Below are 25,844 nucleotides of genomic sequence, written 5' to 3'. Positions count from 1 at the left end.
CAATTCCACCGTGCACCAAGTCCCCAGGATGGCCCTCTCCTCGTCAGTATGGATGCACATCTCCCGCTGCTCCGTTTCCGCACAGGTTCGGCATAGCGGGAACATAAGTTTGCCACCCACTCTGACAGGTAACAATGGGAAAAAGAAGCCTTGTGTGGGGTACACTTTAACTTTTGCAATTCCAAAATAATTTGCAAGGGGTCCAAATTTGTCCTAAACTATATCGGGGTGTCCGATAGGGTATTCTTTGGTTTTCTTTACAAAAGGGTAGAAGCTGGTAAAATCATAATAGTGGATTTCTTCCCCGGAGTTAACTTTGTAATATAGGCGGATAGCGTTTGTCCTCCCCCCAAAAAGAGCATCCCTAGGCACGAGAGGCTAGGGCAACTGGGCTCATTTTAAATACCTGCAAGCTCCCTGTCTGTTTCTTTCATCACTTCCCACTCTTGCTCCCAAAGAGTCCTCACTACAAAACCAAGTGGTTTCAGATAGTCGGTCTTGAGCTGCGTCTTGTAATAAAGAAACCCAAGGGTTGTCCCCGTCCTAGGGTTTTGTGCTTTTTCACAATGACAGGTGGCACAAGCGTGGAAAAGAACACCCGTTAAACTCTAAGGCTGTGTGTACCCTATCAACACTGGCATAACCCTCTAAAGAGTAGGAGCCTACCTCTAGTTCCCCACCCTGTAAAGCATGCCGTATTTGTATAGTTTCTTTGTGAGAGGTATACAACAGCCACTGAATAGATGGGGTCGAATATCTTTTTCTGCCTGTCATCATTGTCTGGAGGGAGAAGAGCTACCGTGTTAGGCTCCAAAAACATAAACCTGTACACAGCCATGCAGACAGATGCCAGTGTTATGTACCAGAATGGATCTATACCCAGTTTTATCTCGGTGAATTTACCAGGTTCTCTCTCTACTAGATCTCCCTTCTCCATCATTTTCATAATCTCTTTTCTGTATAGGATACAAGGCTGTCTCAACATTTTGACATCCTGCTGACAGTAATACGCGAGCTCTTTGTGCAAGTCAAACGTCTCCTCCCTGTGGGCCTGCTACCGGTCGAGAAACTCTGCTTTTTCCCTGGGCATCATGCTTTCTACACCATAGTGCTCCACACCGGGCATAGGCTCCACGTCATTTTGATTTTCTAAAGTGTTCAAAAAATGTGGAAAATACCCTTTGCACCCTTCAAACCCCATCACCTGCGGGAGCTTACCAAGCTTCATGGGCAAGAAGTTTAAAGAGTCTATACAACGAATGCCCAGGGCCTTAACTTCCACACACATTAGTTTACTACCCTGAGTGATCAGTTCTAGGCACATCTTTTCCTTCAGTAACTGTCTAATGATGAAGTATGCATCATAACCTTTGGAATTGTGCGCCTGGAACGTGTAGACCCGGAACTCTTTGCCAATAAAGGTCTGAACAAACATAGAAAGACACTCATCACCCTTAAATTCCCAGGACTTTTCCGGCTTGAGGGACATAGCAAAAATGTAATTGGGAGTGTGCAACCCAGTCTCCTGTGTGTATTCGGAATCATAACAAATACACTTTTCTGAGGATTCGGACTTTCTAAGGCTGTCCATAAAACTGAGGTGACCGTCTACATCACCAGCGATCAAACCCTGACCCTGCTTACAGCGCCTCCCTTTACACCTGTGCCGCTTGTCCACGTAAGACTGACCCTTATCGCACAACGTTTTAGACAGGCATTCAGCTTGTTCTGTCGATGCCCAGTCAATGTGTCTGTCTAAACGCTCTCTGGACTAACAATACAGTCTACGGCGAGGACACCTCAGCTGCACGTCCACGCTGTCTGAGCATGTTACGCTCAAGCAGAGGCAGCAGCTGTACCTGCGAGAGTGGCCGTGACTGTGCACCGTGGGGCAAAACTCACCATCATTTTTTGCTCCAAACAACTTTTTCACAACCAGAACCCCATAGTAATGCTCATCGTGCAACAGGATGAAATAAGTCTTGGGGTAAACTGCCCCCGCCCCCTTTAAAAAAAGCCCCTTTCGCCACATACAGCACCACCTGTATGTTGACTCCTAAATGCTGTTCAGACATTGCTACGTCACTGAGCATAATCTTTTTTTGATCTGACCAGCCCAGTTTCTCATGCAACTTTCTCGCCCCCCGCTAACGATTCCGCGTCCGTAGGTTTATGGTCGGACATGACGGCCAAGAGCCCACGCGCAAAACACAGATTGGTAGCCGTGTAAGTCAGGTCTACTAAACATTGTCTCTTTTTTATGGATGATTTGACTACTGAGGATAGAATTTAAAACTCTACGAGCGGCCCCCACCCCTGTTTTTTTACAGCTGTCACAACGAGGTGCAATGTCCCATTGACATGCAACTCTATTGCTCTGTGGCAGCTTTGAGGTCTGATTGAAGAAATCCTCAGCAGACAGCTCATCCCTAGTTCTTCAGACCGAAAACAACAGGTTAGTTAAATTACGGCTCTCTAAATGTAACTGAACATAATTATCAGGGCCTACCCTACCATTAACGTCATCGAGAACTAACTGTATCCCCCTGTGTATGGCTTCAACAGCCTGCTGAGCTGAATTTATTCACTCAAGATTGACAAAATGAAATTCCTCACAATACACTGACCCCCCAAATCTAGGTAATTCACGTTGCCAACTTCTCACTCTCTCCATACACACCTCTGCATTTTCAGGGTTACTTGGGGGGTTCCTCTATGGGACCATCAGTGGCATCTTCTACATCAGATGCTATTTGAGAGTCAGACTCTGAGGCGCCTCCGTGAGGGTCATCGGAAGGAGATGGGGACCCATCATTCTAGAGAGCCCTCTGGGGAATTTTCTAAACCAGATTCTGTGTGAGAGTCTGATTCCACCTCCCCATTTTCAGACATGCCAGTTTGAGAGCCTCCAGTCGAGGGCATCTCTTTTTGTCCCCCCTCCCCATTACCTCTTTAGCCCTTTTTAAAATTTTTCCAGCGACCCTGGCCTGGAACTTTTTGGCAGCCATTTGTTTGTCCACCAAGCGCTGTCCCCCCTTTTGTTTACACCTGAGCTGATGTGTATCCTTGAGGGTGCCCCTTTTACCCAGGCCCCTTTCCACAACTAGTCACGCCTGCGCAGAGCCAAAAATTGAAGTATTTTTCAAAAAGTCACCCACCAAAGCTTTTGCTTTGTTGATGTGCTTTCCAGCCCTCCTTTCTTTTAGACCCCCTGAAGATACACCGTTTACCGGTATTCTGAACGAAGCATCATATTTTCCCCAAACCTTTTTAGAATACCGTTCTTTTAGAACCCCCGAGGATACAGCGTCCCTCAGTCTTCTGAACGAAGCATCATAGGTGGGCGTTTTCACTCACGGTTTTCTCAGGGCTTGGTGTGGAGGTGGCCGCTGAGGAACTGGAGTTGTGTTTGCGTGGTTGGTTTTTACCAGAATCTTTTGTTTTGTCCTTGGGTTTGACGTATTTGAGATTTGGACTGCCCTGATGCTACATCTGCACTCTTGTGCTGTTTTGAGTTGTTAAAGGTCTCAAAGCAGATTTCTGGTTCTTTGGCTGGTCTGGTGGACGTGTCCCTGTAACTCTGACTACAGCATTGTCAGGAGAACTGCACATACCCGATTAGGGGGGAAGGAACATATAACAAAACTTAACTTTACCATCTTTCTCACCCACACCGATGTATTTACTTAAAATACAAAACCTCATAACCTCACAAACACAGTATATTTACTGGGCTTCATCCATCCATCTGGCGAAATTTTCTTTTCAGCTGTCTCTTTTCTTTTTCTTTTAAGCTTGTTTACCCTCTGGTCTAAGGGTCTCTCACGTTTTGACCCTACTCTGGAGCAGACAATATTATTATTATTACTATTATTATTATTATTATTATAAATTACATGAAACTGTCTTGTAAACTTAAAAATAAAATATTCATTAGGGTGTTTTTCTATTTAAAAAGTCAGAGTTTTAAAACAAAATAATCCATTTCAGGCTGTATAACAAAGAGGAGTTTTGAGTTTATTTCTACCACTTTAAAACAAAAAACAACAAACCCGCAAACATTTTTTTAAATACACCTCATTTTGCAAAATAAAAACCAAATTGCTTTTAAAATCAACTTTTAAAATCCAGTTTAAAACACATTTTGCACAGTAAAAAAACACCCTGTTAGTTTGAAACACACCATTACCATCAGTTTGCAGCCATATACTTTAAAAAAAAAAACAATCATTTTTTTTACAGAGAGAGAGAGAGAGAGAGAGAGTTTAAAACACAGTTTGCAACAAAATACTTTTCAATAAACCCACATGCATTTAAAAGCCAATTGCAGAAAGTTACGCCCCCCCCCCCCCCATGTGTGTTTGGGCCTTTGAATTAAAGAACAAGCAAAAATGTTAGTTAGTATTACCCCCAAATCCCTATCCAACCTGTGTAATACCTGAAGTTATTAAGCAAAACTCCAGTTAAAATGGTTTTTACCTTGGCCCGGTGATGAAATGCAGTTTAAAGTGACTGGTTCCATGCTAAACAGATCACACTGCAAGAAACATAGGCACCATTATTTACTAAGACAGCATGGCCAATGAGTGGTATAATAGAATATATATTTTCAGAGTTAAAAACAGGGAGCATGGCTCCTTTTGCAGTCCAGCAGCCATTCAAGAGAGTTTCTGTTGAAAGAGTCTCCAAAATACCTGAGGTTTTTACACCATCCTAAGCCTTTGTTTCAAACAGACTTCAAAATAGGAGCTAGCAGGTTGATTTGATCGCTACAGCTCTCAAATAATAGCTACTTAAAGACGTTAGGCACCCCTCCCTAACATTCCCTTTTGTGATCTGGGGTGGGGGAATTTGTTATACCAATAAAATAAAAACCAGCAGGATCTTATTAAAAGGGAAAAGGCAAAATGCCACATTTATTGTGAATACAGAAAGAATCATAGTAAGCAGTTAGTTATAGGTATAACATTCCATTCAATTTCATATTTATTCACACATTCATTCATACACACACACACAGAGGTTCTGCAAGGTTGTTATCATAGTTACCAGCCTTAGAGTTGCTCATGCCAAGCCACTGGCCAGGTGGCCTGGACACGAGGAGGGAGCAGGGCCTTGTCTGATGCACATCTGACGCTCCTGGAAGTTGGTTTGCAGAATCAGACCCCAAAGTTTTCCGTTTCTAGAGTCCATTTTTATAGGAATTTATTCCTATGCCAGCCTATGGGAATTGCTTCATCATGCTGTTGCTGAATCAATCAGCAGATGGCACATTCCTGACGGCTCCGTCTTGTTCTTCGGTTCTCCCATCCTTGAAGCTGTTGGGTGGATTCCAGTCTGCCCTCCGGGGGTCCTCTGGTTGACGCCTTCTTTGGCCGACGGACACTGGATTCTTAGGCTGGCACCTCCCTGATCATTCAGTTATTATCCACACCAAGCATCCATCCACATACATCCTCTATCTCTATTTTAAAGCACAATCGTTAACAAAGCCAGATAAATACAACAAAAGGGCGGGGAGTCTCTGTGTGCTGTTTCTGTTGTTACAAAGTATTGCTTTGAGAACAGACTCTGTCTAGGATTTACTAACACAATTAGCAGCTTGCAACTTTCACACGGCGAGGGAGAGAAACAGTACCAAAACCCAAGAGACCTCTTAATTAGTAATACCCTGGCATTTAAACTATGGGGAATCAAACTCATTTGTGATTTTAATACAGAACTTCTTTAGTATGATCCAACAAATGAAGCTGTCTGCACAACCGAGCTGCTTTTGGCCCATTTTTTTCCTTTTAGTTAAAATACATTTTTCTGTAGGGCCTTCTTACAGTATTCAACAGTAAATCACCAATCCGTAATGTAACTGTACCCATTTCCAAGTGGGGACCCTTTGCAGATCTCAGTAAATGTCTTTGGGGCTTGTTTTTTAAACATGTTTCTTTCATGCTTAAAGTTTGGGGTGGGGGCTTGAAATAAAATGGTTGTATCACAACCATACTAAGCACCCACAGCTTTTAAAAATTTGTCTTTCGAGCAAATGATTGTTCTAAAGCATGGTGAAGATTTGTGAAGCCTTCAAACATTTCAGTTTTGGGTTAGACCCGTGTGTGTGTGTGTGTGTGTGTGTGTGGTGGGATTTTTTGGTTGGTTGTTTTGGGTTTTTCAAAGTTTTTCAAACTTTTAATGGCTTTGAATTGCTAGAAAGAGTGACCCATAGCATTCAAACAACTCCTGGCTCATATTTAAACTGTCCAGTAGAGTTCTGCCAGTTCCTGGGTCATTTTCACTGTCCAATAGTGCTCTACCAACTCCAGGGATTATATTTAAACTGCCCAATAGCATCTGCGAATTCCTGCGGTTTTATTTCATTTCATATTAATCCGAACTCACCCACCCACCTCCCTTACTATGGGTGCACACCCATCAAATTTATCCCTATAGCAACAAGGGTAAGGAATCACAGTTACCTTCGCTATTCAGTGGGGGGTGTGGTTAAAACCATTGAGTTCAACAGGATGAGTCAACTCTGTTGTACTCAAACACATGTCTGAACCATCCCTGTTTTGTTTTCGTGTTGTAAGCAGAGGCAGGATGAGCTCTACCCTGACATCTGGTGGTGAGTTGTGGAAAAGGACTTCAGGAGCTGATCTCGTTTGCACAGGACACTCACCCCACCTAGCATGAGCCCACAGGAGCCCAAATAGTCACTTTGGCTGCTGTGGGATCCCCAGTTTCTCTGTTATCGGGGCAGGAAGAATAAAGTGTTGTTATCCTGATGATGTGAATCAAGGACAGTGGAACTGTCCTTGGCCTTTTATGACGGAGGGACTCGCCATCAACTAAGTAGCACTCGCTAGGCAAGGGACAAGGATTCCAAAAGCCAGTGAATTGAGAGAGTTTGGAGGTTTGTGCCTAGTGGTGTGAGCCCCCTTCTGAGGGCCCCAAACACCAATTGCACTTTCTCGCCATTGTGTAATGTCAGAGGTAATTTTGATTCTATTAGGAGTTTGGTTACAGACTGCAGAGCTGAATTCACTTTGGGTTCATGGTGCCCCAGCTCTGAGGCCCCCCTACTACTTAACACAGTATTCAGTGATTTCAGCTTGTTGTAGGGGAGCTTCAGTGCCCCACTGGTGGGGGCTTGACCCGGTTTTGCGTCGTGTTACTGGAATGGAACTCCTCGATACTGAATCCAGCCCCTGTTGTGGCCAACTCTGATGGGCAGAAGGGTTACACTGTAAACACATTTTTAGGATTTGTTCCCCTCCCACTTCACAGCTTTTTGCTGTAAATGGGTCTCTTTTACACAAAGACACAAGACCTAGGTTCTCACAAACCATTTTTTTAAATTTAAAAGTCATACAGCTTCTTGAAAACAAACCCAGATGCTCCATTAAAACTTTTAGCTCACTTAAGGGCCAGAGACCTTCTAACAGAAACACAGATAATCACAAAGCCCTTTTCATTCGATTTTTTTAAATGTACAGCGACCAAGTTTTATATTGCATGTTTGTCCCCTCATCATTCTCTCAATTAATCCTTTTAGATTTCTTACAAATAGTCTTTTTCTTAAGCAGGGTTCTGTCCCTTTTTGTGTGGACCAGGCGGTCAATGTAACGCTGTAAGCAGGCATCTTCCGGTTTGGACATTTTCTTTAAAACACGGTCAGGGTCTCCACTGAATTGCACAGCATTTCTCAAGGTCACCCCTTGCGCTAAATGTTCTTGGGTTAGGCACAGACGTTGCATAACATAACCTATGGCAATAATAGTGTTCAATAAGCTTTCCAAACACAGCTCAGCACACAGGCCCCAGAACTTGCAGTTTCTAGCCATTGAAGTCCAAGTCACAGTCATGGTGCCATTGGGCTGGGGCATCTATGACACAGCCCTCACAATTTTCAAAAAGCTTTTCCCTAAGACAGTGATGAAGAACAGCATAAACGGCAACGCGTACAATAGTCCGCATACCATTTTTACGCTCGTGACGTGGCACTGGCTCAGCGAGTTCCATGCCAGGCCTCCTCCTAAACTCCTCCTAGCCGTCCTCCTCGGAGTCATCTTCAACAATTTCTAGCGGCGTTGAGCAAAAACAAGGCGGGCCTGGTTCACCTTCGCTGCTTGATGCAACGCCGTCCAGGGCCTCCGGGTCCTCTAGAAAGGCATCGTCAAGCTGTCGAGAGATTTTCAGACAAGAAACAAGCGTAAGTTCCCACTGTTTGTTTTTAGATTTACACAACCCCTGGTTCCTAACCCCATTACACCCAATCATCGACCGTCGCTTCTTAATCATTCATTTACCTGAGCTACGTCTTTTCCATTCACATTGTCTGCCAGTGCCTCCCCCAAGCCATGATCTCCTTCCTCCTCCAGGGTGGCGGATGACGAGAGGCCACCATGCTCATCGGGGTGTCTCATGAAGAGCTGGGCTTCAGGTTCGGATTCTGGCATGTCCATCAATGGCTGGGCCAAAGGAATCCCCTTGGCTTCTCTCTCATCCTCTTCAGAACTGTCGCTGCTGTAGCGCTTTCTCCACACAACTCCAAAGGTCCTCGGGGCTAAAACAAAGTCTGAAGTTCTCACAGGGGTGGTAAAGGAGTCCACGTTTCCTCTCAGCCTTTCCACAATTTCTAAACCACGTCTTCTTGGTAAGAGATGGCCTCCTCTTCCCAGCGCTGGGACTTATGAGGTGATGGTGCTGCACTCTGATTGGCAGAGGGTGTTGGAAGGAGTCCTTAGAGGGGTCACACGACCCTCTTCTGGGCGGTTGACCCCGTCCCAGAACCCACCCTATTTTGGTCGAATCTCCTTTCGGGGCTGTCCTCTGTGGCCAAAACCCATCGCGATTGGTAGGGGTGGTGGGAGGAGTTCTTAGAGGGGTCACACGAGCCACTTCCTGACGGGTCACCCCGCCCCAGAATTCCCCCCAATTGGACAAATCTCCTCTCGGGGTGGTCCCCAGCGGCTGAAAACCCTCCTGATTGGTAGAGGGCAGCGGGAGGAGTTCTTAGAGGGGTCACACAAACCCCGGAACTCCCCCTGATTGGTCAAATCTTCTCTCGAGGCGTTCCTGTCGGGGCAAAATCCATCCTGATCAGCAGAGGACAGTGGGAGGAGTTCTTACAGGGGTCACATGACACACCTTGCTTCCGGACATGTGTCCGCCTTGACCCCGGAAGTAATACTCCCATGAGGTGGGACTTCCAGTGACCTGTGTGCAGGGCTTACGGGGTCAAGGGGTGGGGTTAACGTTTGATTGATGGTCGGGCTCTTATACTACTCGCTCCCGCTACCTAAAATTGGAACAAGAGAGACTATAATACTGGAGAGAAAGAAAGGAATGTTTTAAATGTTTTAAATTGTTGTAAATTTTTTAAATTGTGTAAATGTTTTAAATTGTTTAAATTGTTTAAATTGTTTAAATTGTTCTTTTCCCCAAATTAATTCAAAACATTAATTTGTATTTTTTATTTTTCTATTTTTGTTGTTGTTTTATAACACAATACAGCAACTAGAATACTGGCCAGTATTATACTTTTATAAATAGAATACAACAACCATAACGCTGGCCCGTATTAGCCATTCTCCTACTGCTCAGATGCTGTAAGGGAGAGAAGGATCAGGCCCTGTAAAGTAGGCTGGGTTGATTTTTTATGACTCCAGGTGTTTTTATTACACATCAGGACATCTAGTCATTCTGATGGACGTGCAGCCTCTGGACACGCTCAGTGATAAGCATGTACATTACACTGCTCGCTCAGGGGTCATTACTATAGAAACAGCCAAGTACTGGCCCAGATCCTCAAATACACCCGAGCTTTAGACTCTGGGTTGTTCTAAATTACGCTGTCTTGTAACAGCCATTGCTGTACGGGAGATTGCTGCAGCACCGGGGTCGGCAACGTTTGGCACGCAGCCCCCCAGGGTTAGCCCCCTGGCGGGCCGGGCCAGTTTTTTTACCTGCCGCATCCGCAGGTTTGGCCGATCGCGGATCCCACTGGCCATGGTTCCCCACTGCAGGCCAACGGGGGCTGCAGGAAGCCGTGGCCAGCACATCCCTCGCCCCGCGCTGCTTCCCGCAGTAAAACAGAAGGTTTATTAGACGACAGGAACATGGTCTAATACAGAGCTTGTAGGTGCAGAGAACCGGACCCCTCAGCTGGGTCCATTTTGGGGGGCAGTGAGCCAGACAACCACATCTGCCCTTCACTCCATGTCTCCAGCCAGCCCCAAACTGAAACTCCCTCCAGCCCCTCCTCCTCTGGGCTTTGTCCCTTTCCCAGGTCAGGAGGCCACCTGATTCCTTTGATCTCCAACCCTTTAGCTCTCACCTCGCAGGGGGGAAGGGCCCAGGCCATCAGGTGCCAGGAAACAGGGTGTTGGCCATTCTCTGTGTCCAGACCCCTGCACACACCTGCCCTCTAGGGCTCTGCAACGATCATACACCCTTACCCCACCACCTAGATCCTTAAGAACTGCCTAGGGGAAACTGAGGCACCCCCACACTATTCAGAGGAAACATTAAGAATAGTCCCACTTTATCACACTGGGTATGAGATTTTGCTGTTTGTGCAGGGAGCTGGGAGCCCCAGGGCGCCCTGTTTAACCCTGGGACTTGGTGCCTCATCAAGAGGCCCTGCAATGAGTTTTGGGCTGAAACCCAGCCAGCTTGGTTTACATCCGGCCCACAACAGCGTCAGATGGAGCGAACAGGCCAAAGTGAAAGCAGAGCCTCTCCCCAGGCCTCCGGGAAAGACTGACCTGCCTTGCGGGGCGGGTGTGCAATTCCTAGCTTCTCCCTCCCTCCCGCCTGCTGTTAACGGGAGGCAAACAGAGATTGCAATAAACCCCTCTGGTAGGAACGAGCCTGCGCCGCTGGGGAACGGAGCCACCCGGAGCGGATTAAAAACCCTAGTCCCAGAGCCAGGGCAAGCGCTCTCCTCTGGACGGCGGTTGGGGACGTCATACAGGGCGGCTTTGGGGCCCAGGTTCTCATCCTGGCGCTTCAGCTGCTAGTGACCTAGGGCCTCCTGTTCTGCAGCACTGAGTCCCACAGCTGCACTGAAGTCACTGGGGCAGATCCGCTGCTCGTGTCAGTGACCACAGCTCCAGGAACGGGGCTGGAGAATGTGCTGTGCCCCTGGACAGGGCTGGGACAAACTGCCCCAGCTGAGGTCTGCCCTGATGGGAGCTGTGGGGAGCCCAGTGTACTGGAAGCTGCTGCTGCCCCGGAGTTTGTGATGGAGAATGTGGGGTGAGGGGGGCGGGGGGAAATTCAGCACAAACAGCTCCTTTCGATTTCCTCCCAGCCACCCCAGCATGCCTGGGGACTCCCCTCCCCAATCAATCAAAGCCCAAGACGGGGATCTGAAGCTCGATATAAAGTTAATCCTCCGCCAGCTGATGTAACCCACGCGCCTTCTGGGTGTGGTGTTGTGTCCCATCGAGTGGCACCAAGACCATTCGAGAGAGAGAGAAGATGAGTCTGCTCTGCAGCCGTCGCTAACAGCCAGGGGGCTTTTAGCTCATGCAATAGAGGCTCATGCACTAAGCTCCAGAGGCCCCAGGTTTGATCCCCACCCGCCGACGACCAGGGTCTGTGGGTGTGACGCTGGCGTGGCTGGCAAGGGGCAGCAGGAAGGGTTTCCACTGAGCGTTAAGGGAAAGGAACTTGCTGGCTGTGGCACGGTGCAGCCGGCTGGTTGGCATCCCGGGAAGGGAACATGGAGAAGAGCTCCAGCCCTGGCTGCGTCCCCAGCTCTTGTCTTGGCCTTGTGAAAGGCTAACGCTAACAGACGTAGTGCGAGGTTTGAAAGCGAACACACCGTGTTCTGGGCCTGGAGCAGCGGCTGGGAAGCGTTCCCAATCAACAACCGCCCCGGGATCCCTGTAATCCGCACCAGAGTGCAGGGGGAGGGGAGGGAGCTGGAGGGCCTTTGAAAAACACAGACAGCTTGATGCCAGCCTTCCCTGGCTGCATGGATCTATCCTCCAGAACCATGCCACCAAGGGCCCAGTCCTGCAGCGGGACAGCTGGAGGGTTGGTGTCGCTATCCTCCCGTTCTACAGAGGGGGAAACTGAGGCACAGAGCTGGGCCACGTCAGGGCGCGGCTGGGGATGGAGCCCGTCAGATCCTCACGAGCTGCTGTGCGGCGCTAGCGCTTGTGTCTGTGCCAGGTATAAACACAGGCCCCCTTGTGCAGGCCCAGCCGTCCGTCCCCTGGCGGGCAGCAGTGCCCATGCGGGAGCCCCCATGCAGCCCCCCACCGCCCTCGGCTGCCAAGCAGCTCCAGCCCCACGGCAGGGTTACGTTCTCCTCCCCTGCCCTGTGTTCTGGCTCCTCCAGGACCCTTCACGAGGCTGGCAGGGGAGCGCTGAGCTTGGAGCCTGGCCCGGCTGGAGCTGGCCCAAAGGAAACACCTCCACGGTCTTTCCAGGTGCCACCCAGTCCCCCGGCGCCTGCAGGAAGGTTTGGGGTAATCACACACACGCTGGGTCTCCCAGTCACCAACGCTTTGCCCGGAGCCTGGCTCGGAGGGAAGCGCAGACCCAGTCCAGCCAGCCTTGACGTCCCTCTCCGCGGAGCTGGGAACACGCCTGAAGCTGCCAGCCCAGTCCTGTCTACTCAGCGAACGGCTTGCTGCTGCTCTTTCCCGGGTCTCCTCCTCCCTCCCCAGCCCTGGAGCCAGACGAACACCCACACACAGGCCTACTGTGCCCATGGCTGTACAGCGGCTGCAGGGCTGCAGCCATCGCGTCCTGGACATATTCAAGGGGAGCCCGATGGGACTGGCCAGGCAAGGAGGGCATGAGCCCTGCCCAGCTAGGAAGGGGCACCGTCCCCAGGCTGCTGCATCAAAGCCAGCCCTGGCTAGGAGCGATTCTGCAACCCAGGAGAGATTCTGCAACCATCCGCCTGCTGGAGAAAGACTTCAAGATGAACTTGTCCCAGCTTGGAACTCCCTGTAGCCAATGGGATACATTTGGGTTAGGAAAAAGAAAAGAAGTACTTGTGGCACCTTAGAGACTAACCAATTTATTTGAGCATAAGCTCCCAGTGTCAGCTGTGCCAGGGCCCCCAAGACCTTTGGGCCTGGATTGGGGGGATCATGACTAGGGTGGAGCTGGGACCCAGGGACAGGTGAAGCTGCACCAGGCTTGCAGAAGAGCTCATCCTGCAGAGACCTGCATGCAGACCCTGCTTGTTTGGGGAGATTGTTTGGGGCAGAGCGGGGTGACTTGGGGGGCTTACAGCAGGGCTGGGGGGAGGCAGTGGGAGTAGCAGGGAGGGGGAGAGGTTTACAGTAACTGCAAGCTGTATACAGTGCATGGGTTGAGGGGCCAGGGGGTGATTTGGGGTGGGGAAGTGGGAGGCAGGAGGTGCGGGTGGGTGATACCCCCATGCAGCAGCAGTGCCCCCTGTAGGCAGCACGGGTGCATCCAATGGGCCCTAGAGGAAATATTGTCTAAAGATCGGAGTTCACCAAACCCAGGCTGAGCTAGCCCTGTCCCCAACCTGCCCATCCCTTGTGGGTATGGACTGCAGCCCGGTGCCCCCTGCGCTGGGCCTGGCCATGCTGGGGGCTGAGCGATCCCAGAATGATGCCCAGCGCACACCCCTTCTCCCGGGCAGAGACCCAGCATCTCGTCCCCCAGCCCTCCCCAGAGTCGGCCCCCAACCTCCAGGGCTGGGTGGGGGGTGGGGAAGGCGACCGGCCTGAGCCAAGTTCACAATTATGCTACCAGCCCTTGTGATGCTGCTTACCATCTTACCGCACAGCCCAAAGCCGCTCACCCGCCTCTTTCGTGGCATTTCGTTGCCTGAAATTAAATCTCATTTCCTAATTACTGGGTGGGCTCCAGCTGCTGGGCTGGGCTGGGCTGGGCTGGGCTTTAAGAAGGGGGCAGCGTAGTGTGATCAGCATCAGTCACAGAGACAGCCTGTTGGAGAGAACCCCCCCAAAGCCCGAGACCCCCCTCACCACAGCCAGCCCCCCAGGCTGCATCTAACGAGGCCCACTCACCTCCCTCTGCCCTGCAGGAAACTCAGCCTGGCTGGTTCCTACAGGGCCCATCCAGCCCAGTATCCCCTCTCCCTGCTGTGAGCAAACGTCAGGCCCTGCCCACTTGCACGTTCCCAGAACCTGGCCAGCCCAGCGCTGATCGTGCAGAAACGTGCAGTCCTGGACAGTGCTCGGCACAAAGGACTCACACAAACACATTCCAGAAGCGTGGTACAAAAACCACAATGTCAAGAATGGCACAAAAACATTCCCCAAGGATAACAGGAACACACTGAGCCCTCCTAAAAGATAAGGTCAAATAGCAACGTAATAAATACAAATGTTTTAATCAAACCAACATGTACAAAAAAGTGGACAATAACTAGCCAGGTCAGAGGGCAGTATCTAAGTCAGAGGGGCAGCTTGTTTGTATCAGGGTATCTCTGAGAGAATGTGTTGGTCCAGCCAAAGGGGAAATGGAAAGTCCTGCCATTCACTGAGCTGCATCCATTGTCACAGGCATACATGTCTTAGTATCCTCGTAGAGTCTGCCAGGTGCTATTACCATGCCTTGTCAACAATAAACCTGGCCGGGTGCCTTCGTCCCTTAACAGATCTTGTGGTCATTGGGCGGTTCACTCAAGGTCTGCTGTGCTGGCTGTCTGCACAGAGCTGGGGCAGCACACCGGGAGAACACACACACGCAGTGAAATATCTAACAACAGAGGCAATCAGTAAGGATGTTTTGCAATGGCTCGTTTGGTTTCAATGGGCAGGCCCAGCACTTTACACTAATTCATGCTTCTCCCCTGTTGGGGGAGTTACACAGGCCATGGCTACACTACAAAATCAAATCGCCCTGAGTGCACAAGTTAACACAAGTTAACACAAGTTACAGCGCTTGTGTGTGCGTACACCTGGCTCCTTGTGTCTGTGGTGTGTGGTATCGATTGTACTGTCAGTGTGGGGCATTGTGGGACAGTCGATGTAAGCAACGCAGTACGTACACTGACACTGCATTGACCTAACTACGCTGACTGGGGGAAGTGGCATGATTAAGTCGGCAAAGCAGGTGAGTTACATCAGCGGGAGCCAAATTTTAGTGTAGACGCAGTGTTAGGTGGACGTAAGCTGCCTTGCAAACTCAGTGGTGTAGAGCAGTTACAGAGGTTTACGATGCAAACATTCATTCTAACTTTATACCACGGGCTACAGAGGTTATGGGAGAGATCAATCCTGCAAGCAATTCCACAAGTCGAAACACTCCACACACGCCGATCAGCAGCTGTTTTCACACGGCTAACACACAGGCTGGGTCAAGCTCTGCATTTGTCAGTGTTCAGTGAGGCCTAAGGGCCTGGGCATGAGCTGGCACCTGGTCTGCTAGCGTCACAGGACCCATCTAGCCCAGTACCCCGCCCTCTCCCTGCTGCCTCCTTCCCCAAATCAGATCAATGGGGCCAGCCACCCCAGCACCAGCTACTTCAGAGGAAGGTGCAAGAACCCCCTCCTAGTGGCTAATGATGATATAACCAGTCGGGGGAGGGGGGAAGGGGGGCATATCCCCCTCATCCTGACAGTCAGCAGTGGCCTTGTGCCCTCTTTTCTAAATTCTGTCCTGACACCCTTGTTCCCCGACCCCCCACCATCCTTGTCTGAATCCAGCCAGGCTCGCAATGTCAGTGACATCTAGTTGCAGTGAGTTCCCCTGGCTAATTATGTAACTTCCCTTGACATTTGCTTTCACAGAGCATCCCATTGCTCTTGCAACACTGGGGCAGGTGAAGGGGGGGCAAATAGGAGCACCCCCCTCCTTTCATTATATTCTGTACCTATTTCAACCCTGCTTCTTTTGCTCCTCTTTAAACAACAGCCTGAGCTTTTTTGTTGGTAAATTGGCCTTTTTCTTGACAGTGTTGTAGAAAAAATTGGCTTCTTTCTAAACATTTCAGGTTTTTGATGAGCAATTTAAAAACAGCCTTCGAAAAATTACCCCTCCCTCCCCCATTTCTCTGCCCTTTGTCCTTTTCTCATTTGCCACTGGAAAGTGGGTGGGAGGGGATGAAAAAAACCACACACACACACACACACACACGTACATTTTAGGCTTTTGAAAATTTTTTGCAAGGGGTGAAAACATAAGGGTTCCACACACACCCCCAAATTTCCAAGGCAGCTCAATTGTGGGGCTGCTGCTCTTCCTGCTGCCCTTCTAGTGCCAGGGTAGACCAACACCTTGTCACACTTTCACCCTTAAACGGCCAGCGTTGCCAACGCCCATCATTGCATGGTGAGCCCAGCAGTGGGTGGGGGGGTGAGTTGGAATGGGATCAGTAACGAAGAATCTTCGCTTTCGTTAGATAAAGTGCCCACCCTCGGCGTGGAGGAGAAGCCCCAGACCTCGCACCTCCCAAACACAGCCATGCCAGAATGCAAACAAATATTAAAATCTTGTGATTTTTTAAGCAAATCTCATGATTTTGAGGCCTGACTAGTGACTTCTGAATGTTGGGACGCAAGAGGGGCACCAAAGCTGATGGGCCCGCTCGGCCTTCGTGCCATGTGGACAGAGGCACCTGTGTAGGACCCGGGGTGGCTCGTGCCTCCCCACACTTGGGACAGACAATACTAAACATCTCATGGCTCCCCCTGGCAGTGCGTGGAGGGAAAGCCGCTCCCGAGCTATGGCCACAGAGTCAAGAGAGGCAGTGTGGCCTAGTGGGTAAAGCACTGAACTGGGATGCAGCAGCGTGGAGGTCTATGTCTGGCTCTGCCACTGGGTGACCTTGAGCAAATCCCTTCCCTGCCCTCTGCCTCAGTTTCCCCATGTGTACAGTGGGGATGATGACACTGACCTCCTTTGGGAAGTGTTTTGCTGGACAGTGCTATGTAAGATGAAGAATAATATTCTGGGCTGGCGGGGGTAGGGGGCGTCTCTCCTCTCTGGGGCACGGGTTCGAATCTGTCCCAGGGGAGCAGTGTCTGACAGTGGGTGGTGGCTGTGGAGAGGGGCTCAGTCCAGTTCCTGTTGGGACAGCACCCGCGTTGCCTGCCGGCTGTGGGACTGGCACGCTGGGGCTACAGAGCCTGAGCTCCGCTCTGCCCCTAGATGGGTCCCTTCAGGGCAGGGCCGTTGGCGTGGGGGATGGGGGTGTGACGCAAGCCTTGGGCTCTGGGGCAGTCGAGCTGGCCCTTTCCCCAGTGCTGGAGTCCCCTCCACAAGGCCCAAAGCTCCCCAGGCCTGAATCCTGGCCCCACGGAGCCCGGCTCGGGGCGGGGGGGGGCGGTGTTTCCTGCAGCCGCACTGCCTCTCCGGTACAGCCAGTGGCCTTGGCACTCTGGGGCAAGGCAAGTCACTTTCCAGCCCCCACCCCTGGTGCCAGGGGGCACAGGCCAGCCCAGGGCTCTGAGGAAGATGGGGCGCACCCTCTGCCCCTCTGATTTAAACGTCTCTCTGTCCCTTCCCCCCGCTCCATGGCCCCGTGCACAGCTCTCCTCTTTCTGCATCTTCCCCTCCTGCTCTTTAGGATCTGGCCCCCTGAGGTACCCAGGTGTCAAGGAAACCCGCTCCCGGCTGGGGAGCCATGGTTGGCTTTTGGGACCCAGGCTTCTGCATGGCCCTGGCTAACGAGCCCCCTGGGAGGGCAGCGCTGCCCTGCGTGGGCCCTGGGGCCTCAGCAGGAGCTGCCACAGAGTGCCAGCGGCAAAGCTGCCAGTGGAGGCTTCTCCAGTGCCCTGCAGAGTGGGGGAACTGGGCTGAACTGGGGCCAGCGTCAAGGCCATGGGAGGTAGCAGCCAGGTAAGGGGCTGGGTTCCCCACTGTTGGGCCCTATGGGGGTGCTGGCTGAGGGACCCTGTGCCCATGGCGTTAGAGGGATCGCAGGGGCGAGGCCCTGGGGGCCGCTGGGAGTTTGGAGAGGGGTCCGTGTTCAGCTCCCATCTCCCCACACACGCCTCTGATCCAGAATGGCCTGGGTGCGAGACCTTCCCCTGGCTGGTGCCGAATGGCCAGTGTTTGCTGGGATGCTTTGGACCCGGCAGCTGCTCCCTGCCCCTGGGGGAGGTTCATCGCTGGGGCAGTGCTGCCAGCCCCAGAGACTGAGGACCTGGGCCCCACAGCAGATCACTCTGTACTCCACCCCTTGCCCTGCCCGAGAAGGCGGGGAGGGCACTCTTGGCCAGTCCTTGGCTGTCAGCTAATGCCCATCAGAGCATGGACCCATCCCCCTAGGAATGCGGTTGAGACCCCCAAGCTCATGTCACACATAGGCCTGCTGGGTGCTGGCATTGGGGCAATCCCTTCCCTGCCAGGGACTGCGGGGGGAGGCTCTTGGGGCAGAGATGGGACCAGCGGGGCATCCCTGGCACAGCGGGGGAGCAGGTCTGCAGTCCTGGCCTGGAGAATCCGTTATCCACCTCTCATTACCCGCTGCCCAGTCGAGGCACCGAAAAGAAACCGTGTGATTGTAGGTGACCTATCGAGTGGCACCTAGTGCGACTCAGAGCGACATGGCTGGCACAAAGGGCTCAGTGAATGGGGAGGGCTGGCTGGGAGCGGGGCACTGACTGAGTCACTGGGCTCCCACGGCCAGAAGAATCTCGGCCCCGGCCTTGCACCACCCCAGGGCCCCAATCTCTGCTGAGGCCTTGCCCACCTCCCCGGCAAGAGGCCCAGCAGCCCTGGTCACTCCTAGGACTAGAGTCACTTGTATTCCAGTCACTCAGTTCATCCCTGGGGTTGAGATGTAGCCACCTCTGGGGTGGGGTGCAGGGGCTATTTATACAGGGATCCTTTGCCCAGCACTGAGATGCAGCCACCTCTGGGGTGGGACGGAGCAGCTGTTTAACAGCCACACAGCACAGTAGATTAGGACAAGTGAAGAATCCCACATCTAGTTGCACTGCGCTGCACAGAGCGTGGGGAGCTGGGTCAGGGAGCCGGGGGGAGGGATAGCTCAGTGGTTTGAGCATTGGCCTGCTAAACCCAGGGTTGTGAGTTCAATCCTTGAGGGGGCCATTTAGGGATCTGGGGCAAAAATTGGGGATTGGCCCTGCTTTGAGCAGGGGGTTGGACTAGATGACCTCCTGAGGTCCCTTCCAATCCTGGTATTCTATGATTCTATGACCAGGCTGCACTGCACATGGGCTTCTTAGTGACAAGCGCTCAGGAGCTTAGATTTACAACCCCCAAAATAGCACAAATTGAGCACTATGCTGGGGCTGGCACAGACTAGAAGGGGCGAGTGCCCCCTACTGGGTCCTCCCACCCCACTCACTGCAGCCCCTAGCACCCCATAAGCTCCATCCATGCACAGTAAGGGGACTGGCACATGGAATTGCAAGCCCAATAGCAAGGATTTCTGATGACTCTGTAAACTCGGGGCGGGGGAGTGGAGAATTGCTAATATAGTTCCTATTTTTAAGAAATGGAAAAAAACGTGGTCCAGGTATCTACAGGCCTTTTAATTTGACCTCAGCTCTCTGCCAGGTCTTGGGACAAATTTTGAGAGAGAAAGTAACGAAGGACAAAGGGGTGAACGGTAACTGGGATAAAATACACCCTGGTTTAACAATCGGTAGGTCCTGCCAGGCCAACCTGAGCGGCGTCTCTGCGAAGATAACTGAGGTTTCAGACAAAGGAAACGCAGTAGATCTAATCCAGTGGTTCTCAAACTTTTTGTATTGGTGACCCCTTTCGAACACCCAGCCTCTGAGTGCGACCCCCCCTTAAAAATTAAAAACACATTTTTGATATTTAACACTATGTTAAATACTAAATTTAAACCCTATTGCTTAAAATGAATAGACCTTTACTCACTGCTTTTAAATTCAGACTAAAACACAGCGGGTGGCGGGGCTCGGGGTTGACAACCCTGTGTGTGCTCCCGGCTGATAACCCTCAGCATGGCCGGGCTCCGCCTGAAACCCCATTACAGGGGTTGGAGCTCCCAGCGTCCTGGATGCCCCAGCTCAGGGCTCACAGCCCCACTCCTGGTTGGGGTCAGGACCTGCAACCCCATGTGGCATTCGGACTCAGGGATCACTGCCCCGCTCCTGGCCAGGGTTGGGGTCTGGGCTTGCAGCCCTGTGTGGGGGTTGGAGTCGGGGCTCGCAACCACGATTCCCTGTTGGGGTCGCGGCTCACAGCCCGGCCCAGGGGTTGGGGTCAGGACTCACAGCTGCACACCGGGGTCGTGGCTCACAGCCCGGCGCAGGGGTCGGGACTCACAGCCGCACATCGGGGTCAGGGCTCACAGCCTAGCACAGGGGTCGGGACCCACAGCCGTGTGCCCGGGTTGGGGCTCATAGCCCCGCAGCTCCACACAGGGGTCGGGGCTGACAGCCTGGCACAGGGGTCGGGGCTCGCAACTTACAGCCGTGCGCTGGGGTCGGGGCTCGTGACCCCCCCCACTTAACCGGGTTGTGACCCCCAGTTTGAGAACCAATGATCTAATCTACCTGGATGTCAGCGAGGCATTTGATACAATTGGGAAATTATTAGTTCAATTGGAGAAGTTGGGGTTTAATATGAGAATTGAAAGGTGGATAAGGAACTGGTGAAAAGGACCTGCAGAAAAGGACCTGGGGTTACAGCAGATGAGAAGCTGGAGATGAGTCAGCAGGGTGCCCGTGTTGCCAAGAAGGCTAACAGCATATTGGGCTGCATTAGTAGGAGCATTGCCCACAGATCGAGGGAAGTGATTATTCCCCTCTATTCAGCACTGGTGAGGGCCTCATCTGGAGTATTGCGTCCAGTTTTGGGCCCCCACTACAGAAAGGATGCGGACAAATTGGAGAGAGTCCAGCGGAGGGCAATGAAAATGAGTAGGGAGCTGGGGCACGTGACTTATGGGGAGAGGCTGAGGGAACTGTGGTTATTTTGTCTGCAGAAGAGAAGAGTGAGGGGGGATTTGATAGCTGTCATGGAGTCCCCGGGCGATGCTCTGGAACTGCTCCCCATGAAGCCAGTCAGGACTCTGGGGAAGTCTCCTGTCTGTGAGCAGACTGTCTGCAGGACACAGGGCTCACACAGCTTCCTGGGTCTGACCTCGGAGCGTTCAGCATCCTCTGCCCCTCCGTGTGCTTCCCACAGCGAGTCCGCTCAGGCGGGGCTCCTGGGGAAGCCAGAGGGTCCTGCCCCCCAACTTCACAGTCAGATGTGACTCTCAGCCAGCCAGTAAAACAGAGGTTTATTAAATGACAGGAACATGGTCTAAAAGAGAGCTTGTAGGTGCAGAGAAGAGGACCCCTCAGCTGGCTCCATTTTGGGGGGCAGTGAGCCAGACAACCACGTCTGCCCTTCACTCCATGTCCCAGCCAGCCCCAAACTGAAACTCCCTCCAGCCCCTCCTCCTCTGGGCTTTGTCTCTTTCCCCGGCCAGGAGGGCACCTGATTCCCTTGTTCTCCAACCCTTTAGCTCTCACCTTGCAGGGGGAAAGGGCCCAGGCCATCAGTGGCCAGGAAACAGGGTGTCGGCCATTCTCTGTGTCCAGACTCCTGCACACACCTGCCCTCTAGGGCTCTGCAGTGATCAGACACCCTTATCCCACCACCTAGATCCTTAAGAATTGCATAGGGGAAACTGAGGCACCCCCACACTATTCAGAGGAAACATTAAGAACAGTCCCACTTCATCACATCAGCGCCCCCTCAACTTGTCTAGGATTTTATCGGTGGTAGGCATAGGACACGGTGATGGCACTGAACTTCCGATATCCACACAGAACCTGATCGACCCATCCTTCTTGGGGACCAGCACCATGGGAGAGGCCCAGGGGCTGGAGGACGGCTGGATCACCCCTAAAGCCAGCATGTCTCCAACCTCTCTCTCCAGGTCCTGGGCTGTTTTCCTAGTGACCCTGAATGGGGAACACCTGATGGGAAGATTGGCTCCTGTTTCCACCCGGTGAACAGCCAGGTTAGTGAGCCCAGGCCGGCTGGAGAACAGCTGCCGGTGTGAAGGCAGCACCTCTCTGATCTCTGCCTGCTGGGCAGGGGTTAGCTGGTCTGAGAGGAGAATTGATTCCAGCGAGGGGTCAGCCCCCCCCTCAGGGAGGAGTCCCACCAGGGGATCCTCTCCCTTCTCCTCCCACTGCCCACACCCAGCCAGCCCCAACTTCTCCCTGTCCCAGTATGGCTTCATCATGTTGACATGGTGCACCCGGTGGCGGTGTGCCCAGATGGACAGTTCCACGACATATTTCACTTCATTTTCCTGTCTGATGACCTTGAAGGGGCCGTCCCAGGCAGCTTGCAGCTTGTGCTTCCTCATGGGGATGAGAAGCATCCCCTGGTCCCTGGTAGCCTAGGAGCAGGCACGTGCTGAGCGGTCGTACCAGACCTTCTGCTTCCTCTGTGCCCTGGCTAGGTTTCCCCTGGCCAAGCCCATGAGCTCCGCGAGCTTTTCCAGAAAGGTCAGAACATACTCCATTGGGGGAGGCCTTCCCCCCGCACTCGTCCCTCATCAAGTCGAGGGGTCCCCTCACCCTCCTCCTATACAACAACTCGAAAGGGGAAAACCCTGTGGATTCCTGGGGCACTTCCCTGTATGGGAACAGCAGGTGGGGTAAATACTTCTCCCAGTCCTGTGGGTGCTGGTCCAGAAAGGTTTTCAGCATCATCTTTAGGGTCCCATTGAACCTGTCCCCCAGCCTGTTGGACTGAGGGTGACACGCCGAGGCCCAGGTGTGTCAGACCCCACACTTCTCCCACAAGCACTGGAGCAGGGTTGACATGAAGTTGGACCTCTGGTCTGTAAGGACCTCCTTGGGGAACCCACTCTGCTAAAAATGGTGAGCAGCGCGTCTGCCACGGTGTCTGCCTCCATAGAGGACATGGCCACTGCCTCGGGGTAGCGCACAGCGAAATCTACCCCCACCAGAATGTATTTCTTCCCTGACCGGGTTGCCCTGCTGAGGGGCCCCACTATGTCCATGGCCACCCTCTGGAAAGGCTCCTCTATGATGGGCAGAGGTCTCAGAGCTGCTTTACACTTATCCTGGACCTTCCCCCCCCCCTCTGGCAGGAGTCCCAGGCCCTGCAATGCTGTTGGACAGTGTCATAGGCCCCGGGCCACTAAAAGTTCTGCAGCAGCCTCTGCCTGGTGCGCCAGATGCCCTGAAAGGGGAATATTGTGGGCCAAGTACAACAGTCTGTGGTGGTCCCTCTGGGGGGGACCACCAATTGCCTCCTGGCTTTCCAAGGTTCAGTTGGCCCTGAACCAGCCCATTCCCGGTACAGGAATCCCTTCTCCCACAGGAATCTCTCCCGGCGGTCCTCCCCCTGGGATCCTGCACCACTGTGGCCGGCAAGGGCCCTCAGCTTCTCTGAGGAGGGATCCTCCTGCAGCTCCATCTGGAATTCGGCTGCTGGGTTTGAGGGTACAGCCCTGGTTGGCGGTGCCTCAGTTTCCCCACCTTGGGACAGAGGCTCTGGCCCAGCACTGTCAAGCCCTACCCTCGTGCTTCGGTGTGTCCCCTGACCCCAGCATAGCCCTATCGACTGCGGCCCCCTGGACCCGCGGTGCCCCCTCTCGGGGGGCTTCCACCCAGTTGACTCCCCGCGGGTTCTGCTTGGCTGCCATTTCCTCCATCTTCAGGCATTGAGCCACCTTGTGTCCTTTTTGGCCACAGTAATTACATTTCAGGTCCCTCAAGTCCCATGGGGGGTCGGTTTGCCCCGGCCTTCAGGGGCACCTGTGAGTTGGGCTTCCTGGAGTCCCACCCTGGAGAGGTTTCTGTGTGACTCCCCTTCTGAGTCCCTGATATGGGTCTCCCTCCTGCCCCCTATCTGCTGTTCACAAACTCATCCACTAGTGCCCCTGCACTGCCCAGATCTTTAGGCTTCCGGTCCACTAACCACATCCTTAGGTCTGGAGGGCAGATGTCATACAGCTGCCCCAACCCCACCAGGTTACACACCTCCTCTGCGGTAGTGGCCCCTGTGCCCTTCCCCCAGCTACGGAGATATTCCCCCAGCAGATTGGTGACCTCCTTGTAAGTGACACCTGGGGTCTTGCGTACACCCCGGAATCGTTTCCTGTGCGCCTCGGGGGTCAGTTCAAACTTCAGCAGCAAAGCCTGTTTGAACAGGTCATAGTCCCCCATCTCAATACCATCCATTTGGCTGAATGGCTCTATGGCCTTGGGATCCAGCAGGGGGGTCTGATAGTGTCATAACCATACAGCTCAGGGTAGCCTAGAATTCCTCCTTACCTCTTGTTGGCCCATTCCCAGCTTCTGGCAAACAGAGGCTAGGTACACTTCAGAGCTTGGTTTTGCATCCCTGCTCATCCTGACTAATTCATGAACTTATCTAGTTCTTTTTTAAACCCTGTTATAGTCTTGGCTTTCACAACTTCCTCTGGCAAGGAGTTCCACAGGTTGACTGTGCATTGTGTGAAGAAATACTTCCTTTTGTTTGTTTTAAACCTGTTGCCTATTAATTTCATTTGATGACCTCTAGTTCTTGTGTTATGAGAAGCAGAAATAACACTTCCTTATTTACTTTCACCCCCTTAGTCATCTCTTTTCCAAGCTGAAAAGTCCCAGTCTTCTCTCTTCTTATAAGGAAGCTGTTTCTGCAGTGAAATAATTTTTGTTGCCCCTTTCTGTATCTTTTCCATTTCCAATATATCTTTTTGAGATGGGGCGACCACATCTGCACACAGTATTCAAGATATGGATGTAGTGTGGATTTATATAGAGGCAATATGATATTAATTCTGCTTATGCTCAAATAAATTGGTTAGTCTCTAAGGTGCCACAAGTCCTCCTTTTCTTCTGTTAATGTTGCATTTGTTTAATCACTGTACAGTGCCTAGCACAACAGATCTTTGTCCATGACTAGGGCTCCTGGGCACTATGCTAATACAAATAAATAATAACAATGATGATGCCGAATAGACCTGAGCTCTCCCTCCTGTAGCTGGGCTGGCTCTGCAGAGTTAAGATGAGCAAAAGGCAACAAATCCTCCCCCTTCTCATTTTTGTCACGACCGTCACAGCGGGGTAGCAAACATATTTTGTGATGGGCAACCAAATCGGAGATTCAGGTTGACTCTAGACTGTGCAGTCCTTTAAATTCTCTCTTATTTAGACTTATAATCTTGGGGGGAAGGATTTTTTTAGATGACTGATGCATTCAAATTGTGTGAATTGCAGTGAAGACAGGAGAGAATCTAACTCTTTGCGTTTTTTGTTTGTTTGTTTTAACTAAAACATCAGGAACCAAGTTCTTCATACAGATCATGAGCCACGAGGTAGGTGTAAAAGTGTTGACCTCTCAGGCAGGTGGAGGGGCTCAAGTGTGTATTACTTTAAGTGTGTATAAGAAAAGATAACTGAGCTCCCCAAATACATGGCTTAATTTTTCTTGGGAACTGGTTCTTTGAATCCTCTTAAATGTATTGGGAAAAGAGGATGTTTCAGACAAAAATCTGTGGAAGTTAGCATCTTGAAGGAAACCTTTTCTCTGTGGAGCACAAGAATACGTGGTTCCCGGTACCCTACATTATACGTGGGCCCCCAAGAATAAGCTTGTATCCTATGCCTGCACAGCGTAGCTGTAAAGTCTACCACTTGCTGTAGTGCAGTTGATCTTTGACACTTAATAGCTGTGATGGATAAATTGAAATAACTTTAAAGTTATTTCCAGTGCCTTGAAGTTGAAGCTAGAAAAATGCAGAATGGAAATAAGGTTTATTTTTAACAGTGAGGATAACTAACCACTGGAAAAATTACCAACTGTTGTCGATTCTCCATCAAATTTTCCAAAGACATCCAATTTTGATTTCAAAAAGATCTGCTCTAGGTCAAATGGGAATTAACTCATGGCAGTCC

Source organism: Natator depressus, chromosome 20 (assembly GCF_965152275.1).
Source record: "Natator depressus isolate rNatDep1 chromosome 20, rNatDep2.hap1, whole genome shotgun sequence".
NCBI classification, from domain to species: Eukaryota; Metazoa; Chordata; order Testudines; family Cheloniidae; genus Natator; species Natator depressus.
The sequence above is the reverse complement of the archived record's forward strand: the minus strand, read 5'-3'. Positions refer to the sequence as shown.